Below are 16,166 nucleotides of genomic sequence, written 5' to 3' on the forward strand. Positions count from 1 at the left end.
CAGTCTAGAGCCTGGTGACTGGGTATTCTGGAAGCATCATCAGAGGACAGCCCTTAGCCCCATTGGAAAGGACCTTATCAAGGGCCCCTGACCACTGACACTGCTACAGAACTAGAAAATATTGCATTCTAAGTGTCCCCTTTTGGGTACACCTTCCACCCACGGAGAACCATGGGCTTTTGAATGTCTAGACAGCTGGCATATGGCAGGATAATTCCTTTAGGATACTATAATATTCCCTTTCAAGTTCTTGTTAAAGGAGAAACCCAACCACAATCTTGTAGGTCTAGGTGAGACTTAGAGACCTTGTTTTACACCCCACTACTCTCCATTGATTCCCATTGCCAAAGGCTTTGTCCCTTGGGTTGATGTTGCCATGATGACCAATTGATAAAAAGTTTAGCTACAATGGCAAATTCTGTCACTTGAGCCTTAGCTCGACAACAATGGTTCCTAATCCCCCAGTCAGGATCATATTAGATAATTAAATGGCACTTCATTATGTCCTTGCAGGACAGGATGGCATCTGTGTCATAGCCAACACCCTCTGCTGTACCTGCATCAACTCTTCTGGTGACATTGAGTTAGAACTTGGAAAAATCATAATAATGTCACAGGATGTCTCCAGTCCAATGTCTTTCAGTGACACCCTCTGGTTCACTATCGATGTTTTCAGCTGGCTTTCTTCAGGACTAGGTGTTTGGATGAGACCAGGACTTCCAATAATGTTTATGATTATTAGAAATGTGCTATATGTAACTGTATTTAAGCTTCTTATGTTACTACTCACTCAGATCTGCTCCAAGTCATACTAATGATTATTGTCCTGATTTGCATGATCTTTGTCACCTTCATGCTACGAATGACTTGCATTTCTCGATGCTGTGTGTCTGTCTCTGCCTCCAGAATAATGATTGCTCAGCAACTTGAAATGATCAACCAGTCTTCAAACTCCGAAGGACTTGATACTTTTCCACACAGAGACTGTGCCTACGACTCATTTCCTGACCACCTCGTTATTGCTCAGATGCCGCCAGAGCCTCTGACTGCATTTCTCCTACGGAAGATTGAGCACGTGGCTTCCCCCTGACAAGGGATGTGACTTTCCAGAAAAGAACATTTCTAGTAATGAGGGAAATATCAATATATCAAACAGTTGATCCAAGATGCTTTCTGCTGAAAGATCTTGATCAGAAGGGGAAATGTGGACAGTGAGAACAAAATAGAGTAACATCTGTCAAGGCTACTAAAATGGAGCTGGGAGGCCATTAAGGAAATGGGGCTCAGGCAGGCACACCACATCTCTACCAGACGGAATGTAACTTTTGAGCTGTGCTTCTCTGTTGTCACCTTGACCTTCTTTCAAGAGATACGCTTACTCTCAAAGATAAGAACTTCCTGCCTTAGAGACGGCCTTAGCAACTGATCACATATAGCCAAGAAGTAACAGTTTTTGCCAGTGCCAACCACAAATTTTGCAAAGCGACCTGTGGAACTTTTCTCTTTTTGCCTTATTATACCCTTACCTCCTTGTTTTCCTCAGAACACATTTTGGGTTTCTGCCTGAATCTGTGTCTCCTGAGCTGCAATTCTAACTGCCCAAATAAGTATCTGCTATTTGAAGTGTAGTGGATTTTTCCTGAGTCGACATCTCATACTTCTGGAGGCCAGGAGTCCCAGATCCAGGTCTGAGAGGGTTGATTTCTGGTGAGGCCTCTCCTCCTGGCCCATAGAGGGCTGCCTTCTTGCTGTGCTCACATGGGGGAGGGGGAGAGAGCAAGTTTTCTGGTGCTTCTTCTGATAAGGATACTCATCCTCTCGGGTCAGGGCCCGCAAATGACCTCATTTAACCTTAACTACTTCCTGTCTCCAAATAGAGTCGCACTGGGGTTAGGGCTTCAAGATATGAATGTTCTGGGGATAAAATTCAGTACATAGCACCCTCCTTCCTCAGGGCTCCAACCATGCCATGCACGTGACTTGTAGCCTGTATCACATTGTATTGTTAAGTACTATTCATTTTTCTGATTCTAAAATAACACATACTTAGTGTAGAAAGTGTGGAAAATGCAGAAAAATATGAAGAAAACAAAATGCATAAACACACCCTAGAGATAAATGTTATTAATATGCCAGGGGATTTTTGGTCTTTTTTCTGTGTATACACATTCAGATACTTTTTTGACTCAATTTGGATAAAAAAATATGGGGGTTTTTGGTAACAGCTTTAGATATGATTCACATACCATACAATTCACCCATGAGTGAATTCACCAAACGAGAGAGAGCAGAGGATGGCCCAGGTTAGCTCAGGGACCGTGGGGGCTGAGGAGGGTACAGGTGTCTGTGTCATCATGAAGGCCAGCTCCCTAGGACTACAACCCAGTTGACATGGGGACTCAGTGCACACTCAGGTGGTAACAAGGCATGGCGAGGTCCAGAACCTTCCATGTGGAAGTTGAAGTGGCCGATGGAAGATGAGGAAGCCACACTCCACAGTCATTTAGGGGCAGATGTTGGTGGGGACGGGCTGAAGGCTGGCAGCAGCTCTGTTCTGTGATCCACTCTGCAGGCAGCAGTCTTTATGCAAAGCCCTGGAAGAGTGACCTTCACTGACCTGGCAAGGTCATCAAACTCTCTGCTCACCTGGACATCCTGAGGAGAGACCCAGGACCAGGCAGCACATTGTCACTTTCTGAGAACTTGACTTTTTTTACTCACACACACAGGGTGTCGAAGAAGTTCCTTAGGACAGCTTCTCTCTTCTGGATGACAATGTCATTACTCCTCAAACTATTAAAAGAGAGAAGGGCAGGGGCTCAGGGGGCGTCTGGGGGCTGGTTACATAGGTCTGTGCTGTTTGTGAAAATTCACTAGACTCTGCCCTTAATCCATGTGCACTTTGCAGCATAAACTTTGTTCCTCAACAGGAAATGAAAACCAGAGAAGTTGGGGAAAGAGAACCAGCACTGAGTCTGTCTCTGCACAGGCCCTTTCCGTAGGGTCTGTCATCTCATCCCATCTCACAGTGACCCTGGCTGGAAGGTACCAGCTCCGTTTCACATGGACACACGGCTGAGTTCTGGAGAGGGCTTTACATGAACTATAAGGATTCAGAAGGATTTTCCTTAAAGCTGAGGATACAATCTGGGCTAGGCAGATTAGACTAATGATAACAGTGAAGGAACAGGAAATAGAACATTGTATCCATGTAGCCGGCCCTGACACAGGAAGGGTTACTAATCACTGGAAAAAGCTTGCCAACAAACTGTGACCCGGAGGTGAGAAGGCCTGTTAGCCAATGACGGGTAAGACCCCCGGGGGGGCGGGGCAACCTAAGACAGTCGGCGGCCGCCCAGGGGCACAGATGGAGAAACGATATTGATATCAGGAGCAGGAGGGACCGTTGCCTAAGAGACCTTGCCTGCTCCGAGATAAAAATATAGGAGCACAGCAATAACATGATAATATCAAAACAGAGGCCAAGGGAGGGCTCCTTGAGAAATCACTAAGAATTCTTGGCATTCGCTAATTACTTTATCCAGAACACCTGTGTATGTTTAACAGCTGTAAGCTATGTGTATATTGAAACGCTGGTTATAATAAACTCAGAGTGGCCATCAGCCCTCTCCGCATCTACCCTGATGTGTACATTGGATTGCGACACCTACAATCCAGACTAGAGCTGATCTCTGATTCAGAATCTAAGATCCAATGTTGACGGATCAGGATTTGGTCCCAGGCCTGTGTGGCTAAAACCCTATGGGATTTCCATTATACTAACGCTTCTGACAATAACCGTACATCGTATTGAACAAGCATGTGCTGTTGCAAGACAATTTCACATATTCTGTTTGTTTTAGAATGATGGAATCCAGTGCTGAGCAGCCTTCTCGGTGCAGAGGGACGTGGTCAAGGCAAGTTCATCTCTGGCTGTGGAGCCGTAGAGACGAGGCAGGGAGAAGGCAGAAGGAAACGAGGACGATCGACACCAGGTGTCCCGAGCCTGAGGGTTGGAGCTGTGAAGACAGGTCTCTGGAGAGGCTTTGACTCAGGTCTGGACTGAAGTGAATCAGGGTTGGAATAAGCAGGGATTTAGGACTGGACTTTCTTTTAATAATTCGTATTTGGGGTTCTCTCCTTAGTGTTTAACTGCCTTGGGAAAGAATGACATTTTTTCTACATTAAAAAGGCAAAATTGAGTGAAAGGGGTCCTGATCTCCCTCACAGCCGCACAGTGACTCTTTCAGGACCACGATCCCCCTGCAGGCAGTGCGGGCAGGGGAGGGGCTGCCCTGCGAGTGCTGGACCTGCAAATCCAAACTTCAGTGAACAGGGAGCATCCTGCCCCTGAGCCAGCTATTCTCTCTCAGCTGGTAAAGAGCCCAGGCAGGAGTCCGAGGTGAGGCCAGGGCGGCACCCCAGTCAGGAGTAGGAGTGGAGCCGGAGGGGCGTCAGGACCCACATTGAGGCCTGGGCTGGAACGTGGACTCGGCCGCGCCACGCATCTGGGCAGGACACTCTAGGTGTCCAATCCCCACTCTCTCCCTTAAATGACGCCTCACAGGGCTGCTGGGAGGACCGAGGTGGGGTTTAGAAAAAGCTCTTACAGATAATCCAGCAGTTCCGGGGCAGACACTGGGTCCCCCTGCACAGACTGGAGAACACCAAAGCAGACACCTAAGAAACACACGCACGATACTGAGAGCAGCTGAGCCCAGGGAGGCCGAGAGAGCAGCATCAGAGGGAATCAGGGACTCCTCATCTCTGCTGACAGGGCCGAGGACGGCCCCACCGCCTCTGCTCAGAAGTGTCTCCATGGGACAGAATGCCCTGGGTGAGGCTTCAGGGCCAGGAAAGAGGAAGGGGGTGGATGCTGGCTGAGTGCCCACCCAGTGCCTGGCTCTGTGCAGGAGACAAAGACACAGACACATGAGACACACTCCTGCCTGTAAAGGGATCACCCACCGGGGGAGGAGAGGAAAAGGAACATCACAAAAATGCAGAGTGATGCGTACAAGGAGAGAGTGTGCGCCAGCTCTCCTGGGGGTAAAGGTCTGATGGGGATAGAGCCCCTGAGCTGAGCTCTGCAGGTGAGGTGGGCGGAGCTGGGCATTTCAGCAAGAAGAGCAGCAGGAGCAACGCAGAGGGAGAAACCGCCCCGTGTGCATGGAGACTTCCAGGCAGCTTGGAGTGAGAGGATGGATTTCAGAGTGGGAGGGAAGAGGGGGGTTGGCACAGCCCAGACCTTGAGGGCGTGCTGTGAATGACACACTGCTAAGCCTGGATTCATCCAGAGGGGAGCTGCTGACAGTTTTAAAGCAGGAGGGCCAGGGGCATGTTTCTGGAGTAGAAAGATCACTTGGGAGCAGGTGGACAGGAAGGGCCAGAGAGGAGGAAGTAGCAGGAGCACAGGCCTGGAGGAGGGGAGTGAGAAGGAGGAGCAGGCAGCCTGAGCTCTGTGCAGGAGGTGAGATGGAGGAGGGAGATGTGGGAAAGAGGAGGACAAGTGCTGGGCCCAGCTTCTGATGGGAAGGAGGCCCCCCACACCAAGAGGCAGCCCTTAGAGGGAGATGATGTGTCCAGGTCAGACTCTCAGAATCCCATGTCCCTATGGGCCATCTGTGGGACTGTCCAGCAGGTGGCTGGAAATGGGGATCCAGAGCTTAAGAGAGAGGTCTGGGTTCCAGCGAAGGGCAGGAGAGGGGTGAGCCTCAGGCTGGGGATGGGGTGCTGCAGGGGGCGCCTCTGCCAGATGAGGGAGCTGAGGGCCAGGCAGGGCTGGATCCTCTGGAGCTGGTGGTACTGTCCTCTGAGCTCATGCTTTTGGCACAGTGGTCCCTGTGGACCTGCTCCACCCTCCATTGCACCCTCCCTTCTCTGTCTTCTGCTCTCAGCCCTGCTCAGCAACTCCCTCCCCACTGGCAACCCTGGAGGAAGGAACCCCTGCTGTGCACACAAAGCCACAGGTAGGTCTGAGCCTGGGTTCCAGCAAGGCCAGAGGAAGAGCAGGGGAGAAGATGAAGGGGAAGCGAGGGTGCCCCGGCCATCACAGCAGAGCAGCTGTCCAGTGGGCTGAGGAGGAGGAAGGACAGCTGGGAGGGAAGGATGGAGGGGAGGAGTCTGCGGAAGTGCATGGGCCAGGCCAGAGGTGGGTGAGTGATGGCAAAGGGAAGAAGTGGTCACAAGAAGAATCCACGAGGCCCTCTCACTGTTGGGGCTCTGGAACCTATGCACCCTGCCACTGGAGTGGAGAGACGTGACAGAGGAGGGATCTGTGTGGACAGGCACAGGCAGGTCTGTGCTGGGGCCTCCCCCATCAGGCCAGCACTCCCAACAGGAGTCCTCAGTGTCTGGTTGACCGGAGGCCCAGGCTCAGGTCTGCCACTGCAGATGTGGTTGTTGCTACAACAGAAAGACACGAGCATTGTGCTGCCTTCCACACAGATCTCCCCAGGGTCCCAGCTGGAGGTGCTGGTGCATCACTGTGTCAGGAGTCACATTCCAGCTACACCAACATCCTGGGGACCCTGGGCAGGTCAGTGAGTAGAAGCTGGATAATGACCCTGCTTCATCGGAGGCCCCCAGTGTTCAGATCACCCAGAAAACATGCCTAGAGTGACCCTCCTGGTGGAGACCAGCCACTGCTCCCTGGCCCTCAGAGCTCAGCAGGTGCTCCCACGTGTTGTGCTCCAGCTGACACCCTGTCCCTATCACCACAACAGCAGCTGTTCTGGAAAACCACCCAGCTCCCTCCATGTCCTCTCTTCCTCCTCCTCCTGCTGGGCCTGAACTCCAGGCCTCAGCACCCTCTTGGCCACTTTGTCCTGGAGCCAGTCACACTTCTCTCTGACTCCTCAGACCCCAGCTCTGGCCTCAAATTTCAGCATCACTAGTGGCCTCCGCTGGCCTTGGCTCCTCCCACGGGGAGCAAAGGTGGGTAAGATTGTAGCAGGTAGGCCCTGCTCACCCCAGCAGCCATGACCTGTCAGGCCTCTTCCTTTTTCCTTCCCTCTGGCTTGCGGCCCCTGCTCTGGTTCCCTGCTGAGGCCTGGGACCCTGCCTGGGCCTAGAGGAGCATCCCACACACAGCAGGCCCCCAGCAGCCATGAGCTGAGCAGAGCATGTGAGCACCCCCCCCTGCACCGGGTTCTCTGAAGATGCTTCACACACACATGTGTGATTCCCAGCCCCGGCCTGTGCAGTGGAAATCACGAGCCCCAGAGTTTGAATGATGAACTCGAGCGAGAAGGATGGAGCTGGGCGCTCTTGGATTGCGGCTCAGGCCCCATCATGGGTAGACTGTGGTAGATTCGGGAATTAAAGTGGTGAACAGCAGCAAGATCATAGAACCCCTGGTCCCTGGGGTGGCTATGGGCCCAGAGACTGTGACACTGGGGGCACCCCATGCTCCTCACCTCATGTTGAGTTCCTCCAACACGTTATTGATCTTAAGTGCCTCACTCACCACAAAGGCTCCAGAATCTCCAAGGCCATTGTATGAGATGTCCAGGACTCTCAGGAAGATGTTTTCCTGGAAAGCAAAAGGGCGAAGCCATGGGACCTCATGTGATGGTGGAGAAAGTCAGGGGCCACAGCCTCAGAGCCCAGGAAGCCCGAGGTGCAAAGACTGTGGACCAAGTGTGGAAGGACAGAGTCCAGGTTAGTCTGTGGCTTGGATGGTGGCGACAGTAGAGCTGAACCCCTGGAAGCCCAGCAGACAGAGAGGCGTAGATGTGAATGACCCTCAGGGCCTGGGGGCTGCCACGCAGCAGCAGGCCCCAGAGACACAGCGATCAGCCCCCATGCCCACTTGGGCGCCTCTCAAGGGCAGGGACCCTGAGGCACAGAGCAGCTCAGGGGCCCAGGGGGGCTCCAGTGAAGGGCTGCTGGGGGCTGTGATGGGGAGAAGGGTGGAGTTCGTGGATGTGCTAGGAAGACAGAGCCTGACCTGCCACCTTGTGGGCAGGAGCCCAGGTCAGCTCCTGTCAGAGGGCAAGGCAGCAGCTGCCCTTCCTTGAGGAAGACCACACAGGGAGCCAGCACTAAGAGCACTGCAGGCATCTCGTGACACCCTGGCAGGAGCTTGAGCCGCCTGTTCCCAAGGGCTACAAGCCACAATATCAAAGGGAGTAGGTGGGCTGTTTGAGAGTGTGCTGGGACCCAAGGGTGCCAGGGTGTCATCTTGGGAAGCAACTGTGTATGTCCAACAGTGAGCATGTGTCACCAGACTGCACCATGTCCCTACCAGCCAAGTGTCTGTGATGTCTGGGGAAGGGTGTGACAGTCACCTTCAGAACCCTCAGTGAGTGATGTGAGAGTGGGCACAGGGGGAGAGGACATTGTTGTCATCAAGTGGAGCTGTCACTAAGTGGAACTTAAGTCACTTAACGAAATATCCTTGAAGCTCTGCTTAAAAGATCCAAGGTTCACTTCTGAAGTGCTGCAAAATGGGGAGCTGGCCCCTGGGAGACCTGCCCCCAAAAGACAGGCCAGAGGGGCTGAGGGGTGGGGCCTCATACCTCCAGTCCCCTGGCAAAGGCCATGGCTCCTGGGCCTCGAAGGTGATTCCAGCTCATGTCAATCTCGGTGAGTCCTGTGTTTTCCACCAGGGCTGGCCCAAGTATCCACCCTTCAGAAACACCAAGAGAGACTTTCTTATTCACTGTTTACTCCTTCAGAAAATGATGCTGATGCCCACTGTGTGCCAGGGTCTCTGCTGGGCATGAGGGTCATGTAGCTGACCCCAACATGGGCCTGCTTGCCCTCAAGGGTTTCACATTTAATGGGAGAGACAATAATACAAATTAATGGGATGTGAGCTATTCTAGACTACAAACAGGGAGGCATGGGAACAGAGTGGATGCTAACCCTGCTGTGGGGGTCAGGAAAGTGAGGACTGAGGAGATAACCTTGAAGAGAGGGAGTCCTCATGCACGTGTGCACACATAGTGGAGAGCAGACTCAGGAAAGAGCAAGTGTGTGGAGGCCAAGGGAGCACGGGGCACTTGTAGAAATGCACACAGGCCTGGCGCTGGTGGCAGGTGGGGGTAAGCCAGTAAAATGAGATAGGAGCGATGGGCACTCGAAAGATGCTGAGAGACTTCAATGATAGGACAAGGGAGTTTGCACTGCCCTATCAGTGGTGAGGAGGCAGGGAGGGCTTTAAGAAGTGACAGGGCTGGACTCCTTAGCAGTGGGTGTAGGGCATGGACTGGGGCCAGCAGAGGCAGAGACAAGAGGCCAGGGGACTATTGAGAGGCTTGTGCCATAGTCTATAGGCAAGAAGTGACAAGGCCAGCACAGCTGTGGTGGGAGGAGGCAGGGGTGGTAGAGAAAGGAAAGTGGGGGCCGTGTGGGGTTAAGAAACCCTGAGAGACATTCAGCATGTAAAATGGGCAGAAGCCCCACCCACGCTGCTCCCGGCTCTGTCAGCACCCAGCCAGTCTGACCTGCATCCAAATCTCAAAAGTGCCGGGAGCAACATGCCTCCAGGCTGTCCCCCTGTGTGGAACTGTTGCCGCCCTTCTTCACCTGGTGAACAGCTCCTCCTCCTTCTCACCTGGGGTCACGGTGTCAGGAAGCCTTGCCCACCTGGCTGGGCTGGGCAGTGTCAGGCCCCACGTCCACTGTGCTTCCCTCCTTCCGGGATCTGGCCATCAGACCTGTCTCTGCTTGGCTAATCTCTCCCACCAGCCCAGGGGCCCTCAGGGACCTGAATTTGACCCCTCTCCATTCCATGGTCCCAGCACCCAGCACAGGTCTGGGAAGGCTGGTCTGAAGAAACGCACAGAGGGAAACCGATGCACTGACTGGGCAGAGCGCTCAACCAGCCCGCGGGGCCTGACGCGCCTGGGTGGGCACTTTCAGCACCGCGGAGAGCTCCCTGCAGGAGGGGCGGCCCCCGCGCGGCCTCCCTGAGAACAGCGCGCAGACTCCTGGCCCAGAGCCGGGTCTGAGCCCCACGCTCCCAGATGCGGGGACTTCCCCTTCCTCAGACCCTTTCAGGCTGGGAGGAGAGTAGGGAAGCCTACTTCCCCACTGTGTAGAAGTCAGAGATGACAGGGTGACTGTGACACACGAAGTGTGAGATGACAGGGGGAGTGTTACACATGAGGTCAGACATGCCAGGAGGTGGGTTGCACATGAAGTCTGAGACGATGGGTGAAGCATGAAACACGAAGACATGACACAATGGGGAGTGTCATACTAGAATTCAGAAATGAAAAGTGGAGCATGACAGAAGATGTCAGAGATGCCACAAGGAGAGTTACACATGAAGTAACAATAGCCATGGGGACAGTGACACAAAAGTCAGGGACGACAGGTGGAGTGTTACACACAACATCACAGACAACTGGGGAGTGTTACACATGAATTCACAGACACCAAATGCAGTGTTACTCATGAATTCAGTGACGCCATGGGGGTGTGTTACACACGATGTCAGAGACGTCACATGCAGTGTTACCCACAAAGTCATAGCTGACAGGGCGTGTTACACATGAAGTCAAAGACACCAGGAGGAGTGTTACACACAGCATCAGAGATGACAAGGGGACTTTTACACAGAAAGTCAGAAACACCAGAGGGAGAGTTACACATGAAATTGGAAATGAAATCGGGAGTGTTACATACAACTTCAGAGAAGCCACCGAGAGTGTGACACATGAGGTCAGAGATGCCATGTTGAAGTTTTACACACAAACTCAGAGATGACAGGAGGAGTGTTATGTGTGAAGACAGAGACACCTGGTTTGGTGCTCTAAAAGAAGTCAGAGACCACAGGGAGAGTGTTAGACACAAAGTCAGCAATGCAAGTGGAAGTGTGACGCATGAAGTCAGAGATGCCAAATGGAGTGTTATACAAGAAGCTAGAGACACCAAGCGGAGTGTTACAATGAAGTCAGAGATGCCAGGGGGAGTCTTACACACGAAGTCAGAGATGCCACGGGGAGTGTTACACACAAATTCAGAGATGCCACAGGGGAGTGTTACGCAGGAAGTCAAAGACAATAGTCGGAGTATTACATGCGAAGTCAGACACACAAGTGTGAGTGTTACACATGAAGTCAGAGACTCCACAGAGAGTGTTATACACAAAGTCAGAGTCACCAGTAGGAGTGTGACACAGAAAGTCACAAACGCCACAGATGCATGTGGGCATGAATTCACAGACACCACGGGGAGTGTTAGGCACAATGTCCGAGATGTCAGGTGGTGTGTTATACACGAAAGTTAAGACAGCAGGGGCTGTGTGATGCATGAACTCAGAGACACAAGGGTGAGTGTCACACCCAAAGTCAAAGACACCACTGAGTGTGTTACACACGATGTCAGAAACGTCAGGGTGAGTGTTATCCCTGATGTCAGGGACACCAGGTGGAGGGTGACACTCGAAGTCTGAGATGGCACAGGGATTGTTATACATGAAGACATGATGCCAGGTGGAGTGTGACACATGAAGTCACAGATGCCAGGGTGAGTGTGACACAAGAAGTCAGGGACGGAACAGGGATTGTGACAGACAAAGTCAGAGATGCCAGGGGGAGTGTTATGCACAAAGTCAGAGATGCCACCGGGGTATGTTACACATGAAGACAGAGGCAGCAGAGAGAGTGTTACACATGAAGTCAGAGACACCAGTGGCACTGTGACACACAAAATCAGATATGCCAGTGGGAGTGTTAAACACGAAGTCTGTGATGCCTGGGGGAGTCATGTGCCCAGAGTCAGAGACACCATGGGGGATTGTTACACACGAAGTCAGAGATGCTTAGGAGAGTGTGACACACGAAGACAGAGGCAACAGGTCGAGTATGACCCTCAAAGTCAGGTATGCCAGAGGGATTGTTACGCACAAAGTCAGAGATGAAAGGGGGAAGTTACGCACAAAATCAGAGATGACAGGGGGAGTGTTACACACAATGTCTGAGAGGCCAGGGGGAGAGTTACACATGAATTCAGATACAAGAGGGGCACTGTTACACACAACATCAGATATGCCACAGGGATTGTGACAAAGTCATAAATGCCACGGGGGTGAGTTACACACGAATTCACAGACACTAAGTTGATTGTTACATATTAAGTCAGATATGGCAGGGACAGTGTTACACAGGAAGTCCAAGATGCTATGTGGAATGTTAAACACGATGGATATGCCAGAAGTACTGTGACACACAGATTCAGAGACCCTATGGGGAGTGTTACACAAGAAGTTAGAGATATCAAGATTTTGTCAGAGACCCAAGGTGTTGTGTGCCACATGAAGTCAAAGACAACAGGTGGAATGTGATGCATGATCTCAGAGTCATAATAGGCAATGCGACACATGAAGTCAGAGATGCCATATGGAGTCTTACACATGAAATCTGAGACACCACAGGTGAGTGTTACACATGAAGGAAGAAATACCACATGGAGTTTTACACATGGAGCCAGAGATGCCAGTAGGAGTGTTACACACAAAGTCACAGAGGGTACATGGAGTGTTACTCACAACATCAGAGACACCAGGGTGAGTGTTACACACCAAGTCAGAGACACCACAGGGAGTGTTACACACAAAGTCAGAGATGCGATGAAGAGTGTTACACACAAAATCGAAGACACCAGTGGCAGTATCACAGAAGAAGTCAGAGACAGCAGGGTATGTGTTACCCATGACGTCAGAGGTGGCACAGGGAGTGTCACACACAAACTCAGAGAAGCCTGGTGGAGTGTTACACATAATGCCAGAGAGGCCAGGGGGAATGTTACAAATAAGTCAAAATCACCAAGGGTAGGGTGACACTCAAAGTCAGACATGAGTGGGGGAGTGTGACACACAAGCTCAAAGACAACATGCATTGTGTGACACATGAAGTCAGACATGGCATGGGGAGTGTTACTCATCAAGTCAGAGACGCCGTGGGGAGTGTTACACAGAGATGACCAGGTGGAGTGTTCCGCAGGAAGTCAGAGACGATATGGATGGGGTTAAGCACAAAGTCAGAGACGCTTGGCATGTGTTAGCATGAAGCCAGAGATGACAGAGAGAGGGTGACACACAAACTCAAAGACGACATGTATTGTGTGACACATGAAGTCAGACACAGCATGGGGAGTCTTACTCATGAAGTCAGAGATGTGAGGGGTAATGTGAAACACGAATTGAGATGCCATGGGGAGCATTAAACATGAAGTCAAAGACACCAGGGGTAGTATTACAAACAAAGTCAGAGACACTGGGGGGAGTGTGACACAAAATCCAAGATGCCACATGGGAGTGTTACCCAGGAAGTCCAAGACAGCAGAGGGAGTGTTACACACGAAGTCAGTGACACCACATGGAGTGTTACACAAGAAGACAGAAGAAGTCAGCACCCAGCACAGGGAGCAGCGGGCACTGAGACATCCAGGGAATGCAGTAAGAGTTCTGTTTGGAAGGAGTGGGCAAGGGGCAGGCCGAGGTGGGACGTGGGGAGAGGGGCCAGAGCACGGATGCTCAGAGTGGTCCTGCCAACCTCCACCCACCCCTGCCCCAGGAAAACGCGCCCCACCATGGCCCAGGCCAGATGGGACCTGCTTGGTCACTCGGCTGGCTATAGCTCAGGTCCAGGGATTTCAGGCCCGTGGGGGCCAGCAGGAGTTCAGCAAGGTACTGGGCCGTCTGCTCCTCCAGGCCGTTCCCTGCCAGCTGTACCCTCTGCACAGCTGGGGTCACTGACAGGGCGGCACACACAGCCTGGGCGCCCACCGCTCCTGGCTGGTTCTCCTACAGGTCCACTTCTGGGGGCCGGCACCCCTCCTCAGTCAGTGGGATCCAAGTCAGGCACTGCCCTCCTCCACCTTCCTCCATCCCCCAAACTCCAGGCCTGAGGCCGTGGGAGGGACTTTGCAGGCGGACTGTCCTGGGGTCGCATGGTGACTCTGTGACCCATCGGCTGGATACCCCACCCCACTCCATGTGTCTACGAGCTCCTTTGTCAAGGGGTTAAGACCACCTCCTTTGTGGTGCCGTGGAGGATGCTGGGATGGAGCCGCACCCACCTCATTGATGGCTCGTGCCTGGCAGCAATATAACCCTGCCAGAGCCTCCACTGCACATATCTGGGGACTGACAATGACAGCCCAAGGGGCCATGCATGGAGCATGTAAACGGGCAGACACTCTGCTGAGCATTTAATGCTCATCACAACCCCGAGGGCTGAGTGGCATTGTGGGGTCCATTTCACAGATTGGAGACTGAGGCTCGGCAAGGTTGAGCTGCTTGCCCAGGGTCACCCTGATCTTCTGTGGCAGAGATGGCATTTGCATCCAGCCCCACCAACTCCCACCCAGCCCTCCCTCCTCTCACACTGCCAGCCCCATCTCTCTGTGTGGAAGGACCCTCCCACCCTGCATTCGGGCTTTGGGAGGCCACCACATGCAGGGGGTTCTGGCCAGCAGAGGAGGGGCGTGGAGGGGTGGGGTGGGTCACCAAGGGAGTGGCATCCAGCATTGGGTGCACCACAGAGGGTCTACCTCCACCCCACCCACCCCACCCTGTGCTGAGGCCCCTCCCCCAGCAACCCCAGCAGGTCCAGGGGGAAAAGACCTGGCTGTGGGGGGCCCATACCCCTCAGGAAAGGGAGGACTCAAGTCAGCCCACCTGTCCCAGGCTGGGCACCTCCCACAGATGCTGCTGCTTCTGCTCAGGGCACTTGCCAGGGCCTCTGCACTAGTCCCACACAGCCCAATGTCCCCAAGGTCCAGCCGCTTGACACAGAGATTGGAGGTCAGCGTGGAAGCCAGAGCCTGGGTCCCCTGGGACAGAGGGGGGCCTGAGGGCCTGGTCCTCCCCAGGGCTGAAGGCCTCACACATAGCTGCTCACTACCCTGGCTCCTGTTTCCAGGGCTCCGCCCACTTGACGCCCTCCACCTGGAAGGCCCTCCCCTTCCCACAGGCCCAGGGGATGCCTGCTTCTCCGTCTAGGCTCCACCTTACCTCCTGGAGCCTTCCCTGACCCTCTAGTGCATTAGGGGGGCTCCCCAGCCCCTATAGTGATCTCCGTCACAGCCTGGATCCCATCTGCCACCCAGATGTGGGGGATGGGACATACCTGGCACAGATCAAGGATGGGGAATGTGTGGGATGGGCTCAGGGAGGGCCACTCCCATGCCTGCTGCCTCCCAGGTCCTCTTCTCCAAGCCTGGCCCAGGGTCCCTCCATGGGTGGCTGGGGCCCCAGGCCATGGTGCCGCAGGTTCAGCTGTGGGGCACTTCCCTGGCACAGAAAGCAGGAGGCAGGCACGATGTTGTGGGCCCAGGGAGACCTCAGGGAGAGGGTGTCCTTGACCAGCTCTCCAAGCCCACGGGTGCCTGATGGGGGACAGGGGCTAAGTGTGGCTGCCTCCCCAGGCACCGCCGCCTGCCTCCTCCCCTGCCCTCTGTCACTCCCCAGCCTGTTTCCCCTCTAGAGGCATTTCTTCCTGTGTCAGTAGCCACTCCTGCCCCATATACAGATGGGGACACCCAGGTTCAGAGAAAGCAAGTCCTTTCCTCAAAGTCACACAGCTAGAAGTAGCTGATCCTGGCAGAGCCAGGCTTAGGACCCGCCTGTCTGACAGCAAAGTGCACACTATGTCTTTTCTATTGCATCGCAGACCACGTATGTTTCATGAACATTTTATAGGGCACAACACTGAAATAATTCCAAGTTCTATACATCCATTAGCTTAGTTTTCCTGTGGGTTCTGAAAACCCAGCCCTGATTCCATTTCAGGAGGGGGTGGGACACACCTCCTTAGACTCTTTGGCTGAGTTTTTGCACTTTAACATCATTCTGGAAGCGTGCTCTCATGGGAATAACTGCTGCCGCCAAGAGCGTTTCCTGGAGCGCACCAGGCTGGAGGGGCTGCCAGCTGCCCCACAGGTGTCCCACGGAGGGATGTGCTCTCTGCTGGACCTGGCTGCCCTGTCCTCTCGGCCCCAGCCTGCCCGTACACCCTCGCCTAGAAGCCCTCAACATGAGGAGACAGACCTGAACCCCCCGCCCCGCACCTGCTTTCCAGAGGTCAGAGTCCAAACCCGCCTGCGAAGGCCCCTCGGTCCCCGGGACCCCTGCAGGATGCCCAGCAGCCTCTGCCTCCTCCACCAGCTCTTCCCTCTCCCCAGACCTCTCGCAGGGACCCTCATGGTTC

At 53.5% G+C, this 16,166-nt stretch overlaps 1 pseudogene; it reads right to left on the reverse strand.

The window, feature by feature from the left end:
- Positions 1-2,499: 2,499 nt before the first annotated feature.
- LOC124231941 (leucine-rich repeat-containing protein 74B-like) lies at positions 2,500-16,161 on the reverse strand (annotated as a pseudogene).
- Between the last annotated feature and the right edge of the window lie 5 nt (positions 16,162-16,166).

Source organism: Equus quagga, unplaced genomic scaffold, assembly GCF_021613505.1.
Source record: "Equus quagga isolate Etosha38 unplaced genomic scaffold, UCLA_HA_Equagga_1.0 HiC_scaffold_1294_RagTag, whole genome shotgun sequence".
Taxonomy (NCBI): Eukaryota; Metazoa; Chordata; class Mammalia; order Perissodactyla; family Equidae; genus Equus; species Equus quagga.